This window comes from Mus pahari, chromosome 14 (genome assembly GCF_900095145.1).
Source record: "Mus pahari chromosome 14, PAHARI_EIJ_v1.1, whole genome shotgun sequence".
In the NCBI taxonomy this organism is placed as follows: Eukaryota; Metazoa; Chordata; class Mammalia; order Rodentia; family Muridae; genus Mus; species Mus pahari.
In genome coordinates, this window is record NC_034603.1 from 39068695 (window position 1) to 39072071 (window position 3377).

Here is a 3377-nt window from a genome sequence, read left to right on the forward strand (position 1 = left end):
GGTCTGCCAACAGGTCTCAGGACAGCAATAGCTCCTGGATTTCCCCCAGATTTGTGCTCTGGATATCTTTGTTTCCTCTCTTTCCCTGTAGCCTGCCCTATAACAGGCTGTTCATTTCAGTAAATGCATCTTAGACCACAAACACTGTGTGTGTGTGTGTGTGTGTGTATTGACTTTTGCATTCTCCTAAATGTCACATTCGAATTTTGAATTTCACCAGCATCATCTTGTTTTTCTGTAGGTGTGTGGTGTGTGTGCATGTTCATGTGTAAGTGGACTCCTGTGTCTGACTTGAAAGCTTATGGGTGTGTCTAGTCCAGCTAGGCAGTTAACCCAGAACACTTCCTGTTCAGTGATTTTGAAATGGGGGATTACAAGCCTGTAACCATGCCCAGCAGGCATTTGTGAGGATGCTGGGGATCAGAGCACATGTCCTCAAGCTTGCATAACAAGCGATTTATCCACTGAGCCATCTCCCCAGTCCTGACACCATCTTATAAACACTTCTGTTATCTGACTCCTCATTGTGGCCAGGGAGCCTGCTGGTCCAGCCAGGCTCCTGGATCTCTCCCCATCATGCTAACTCTCCCTGCTGGTACTCAGCCTTGAAGGAAGTCACACATCTAATAGTGAATTAGTTTAAATCACTTGTCTTCCCCATTTATATCTTTCATCCCCCCCTTTCTTGCTCTAAGTGACAAACAGGTTCCTTCTAGTTTCTCACTGGGCTCTACATGACCTGCTCATTCCTGCCCTGCCCACTTTCTGTTGATGAATCCTACCTCAAGCTTCTCACTTCCTCTGCCATGGGTTTGCTGCTCTAGCTTCCTGTTCCTTGAGCACACCAGGAACGTGCTCACCTCAGGACCTTTGCACTGGCTTCACCGTGGTCTTGGAACGACTTCCCACATGTCAGAAGCTTGTTACCTGCTTTCTGCCACTCTTCCGGAGTTAGCCTCCTTTATTCTCCTGCTGACTCTTGTGACTGCCAACACCACAAGCTGGTTTCCTTTCTGTCATGACACCCTGCCAAGAGAATGGGAGTTCTTGGCCAACCACACTTGGCCTGCTGTAGTGATTATTAAGTTCCCTATGCCCAAGGTAGTGCCTGATCCATAGGATCAGCACAAGAAATACTCACAGTCTCTGAGAGGCTGTCATTTTTAATATTAACATTCCTTTATTTATTGTGTGCTTCTGTGTGTCTGTGTTATACATGTGCATGTGTGTGTGTGCATGTGTGTATGTGTTTATGTGTATGCACATACCATGGTGTACATATACAAATCATAAGACATCATTCAGAACTCAGTTCTCTTTCCACCATGTGGCACCTGTGATTGAAACAGGACATCAGGCTTGTTGCAGGGACCCGATGTGTCAATGCATTGTTTGTTTCTTTGTTTTAATTTTATTGGGTGAGAAATTCACATCATGCAACCCAATCCCACTCTCTTGCCCTCAGGGCTGGTTCATTCATGCCCATATCATCATGGCCAACTCCATCCTGCTGCCCTGCATGGCACACTCTCCTGAGTGTTGCAGTAGGCAAAGGACTGGGCTGTCTTTTCTGCTCTCTCATCCTTGGAGTCAGCTCATCTCAACTCTGGCAACCAAGGCCAGCTCCACCCTTCTGCCCTGGTGAGGGGCAGGGCCTGCTCTCCCATGTGTTGCTGCAGGTGAGGGACAGGGCCCATTTCTCCTATTTTGCAGACACTGGGGCCATCTTTCCAGCCTGACATTGGTGGCTACATGAGCAGAGCCTACTCTTCTCTGCTCACACCCTCATGCCGAGTTGGCCTGCAACTTCCACGTCCATTGCCAGCTCTCCTGTGCTGTTCAGGCCAGGTGCAGGCTTCGCTCTCAAGAGCTGCAGCAGGTGAGGGGCAAGACCAGCTCTCCTGATCCTATGACCCCACGGACATCTCTCTCGATGGTTAATAGGGGTAAGGAAATGGGTGGAAATCTCTCCTTCCCTCAAGCTGATACAAGGCAGACAAGATCAGTGCCACCTCATGTGCTCAGGGACAGCTCCCCTGTGCTTCTGTCGTGAGTGGCAGCTGTAACATGCTCCCCAGGGAAGGTGCTGGCCCTTCTCCCAAGTGCTGGAGCAGGGCCATCTCTCCAGCTCTCATGAACACAGGTCCTGGTTTGTTGCGTGCTCCAGGAGGTGAAGGAATAGTTGGAGTGGGGAGAGGAGTATCTCTGCCTCATCCATGCCACCCTCGGGGAGACAGTGGCAGGGCCAGCTTTTCCATACTGTCCTGAGTATTCCAGCTGGCTAGGGGCAGAGTTGGGTCTTTGGCTGAGATGCCCTCTGGACCTCTTCTCCCACAATGCTCAGGAGAAGGGTGGGGCCAATTCTGCACAGCCCTCAGAAATAAGTATGCCCCTGGACAGCAGCCCAGACCAGTAGTAATTCCTCCCTGCTGCTGAAAGACCTTGGATCCAGATGTGGGCTCAGAGGCAATGCAGGACAGGACCCCACCATGGTCCCAGGTGGCATCACTGGCTACTCACATCAGGCTGTTCCTCCCCACCCTTGAGTCTTCGGTTCTCCCTCTCTTCTTTGTGCCCACATCCATCTGCTTTACCTTCTCTTCCATATTTCTACATCACTTACTTGCTCCTCTTAGTGTCAAGAGGGATTTGAGTGCCTGCAGTGGTCTCACGGTTGCTCTCAAGAGTGGGATTCCATGCCTGTGCTTTAAGGCTCTGGACAGGGATCCTCTCAGGCATGATCTGCTCCCCATGCTCCTGGCTCTCCTGCACAGTGCAGCCTGGTGGTCATCTCTGGCTAGCTCCATGTCCGGGTCCCATGGTGGCTGTCTAGGGCTCACTCTTGCTCCTACCTGGCCTAGCTCCCCTCCTGCAGTAGCTCCCCCTCTGGGAGTACACAGGACTATAGGCTGTCTTGGGCTTGCTTTGTTCTGATTGTGTCAGGCCACTAATCATTCAGAGAACTCCATGGGTTAGAGCACCGAGCCTACACATAGGCTCTCTCCTCTCTGCCACCTACTGATGCACACATGACACATACATGCCATACATGCAACATTTCTAGGGGCAGGTGTTGTGGGAATCTTTTCCTGGGACAACATGATTGATACAGAATGGCAGTGCCCAGTGTGAGTGGTGCCATTCCTAAGAACATGGTCCTGGGTCCTGTAAGAAAGCAGGCTGAGAAGCCCTGGAGAGAAAGCCAGTGAGAAGCACTGCTCCATGGCCTCTGCTGCTGCTGTTGGCCTTCGGTTCCTCCCTGTCACCTCTGGAAAGGCAACAAGCTGTACACTGAAGTGACTGTGTTCCTCCCCAAGCAGCTTGTGTGCAGTCCTGGTGCTCATCTCAGCAGCAGGAGGCAGATGAAGACATACCCC

The 3377-nt window shown here is 51.1% G+C and overlaps 1 non-coding gene across 1 annotated transcript; it reads right to left on the reverse strand.

Annotated features, from left to right (window-relative positions):
- Nucleotides 1-2935: 2935 nt before the first annotated feature.
- On the reverse strand, nt 2936-3071 carry LOC115065438. The gene has a single exon (XR_003845227.1). It is a non-coding gene; the product is annotated as a small nucleolar RNA SNORA17 (small nucleolar RNA).
- Nucleotides 3072-3377: the final 306 nt, after the last annotated feature.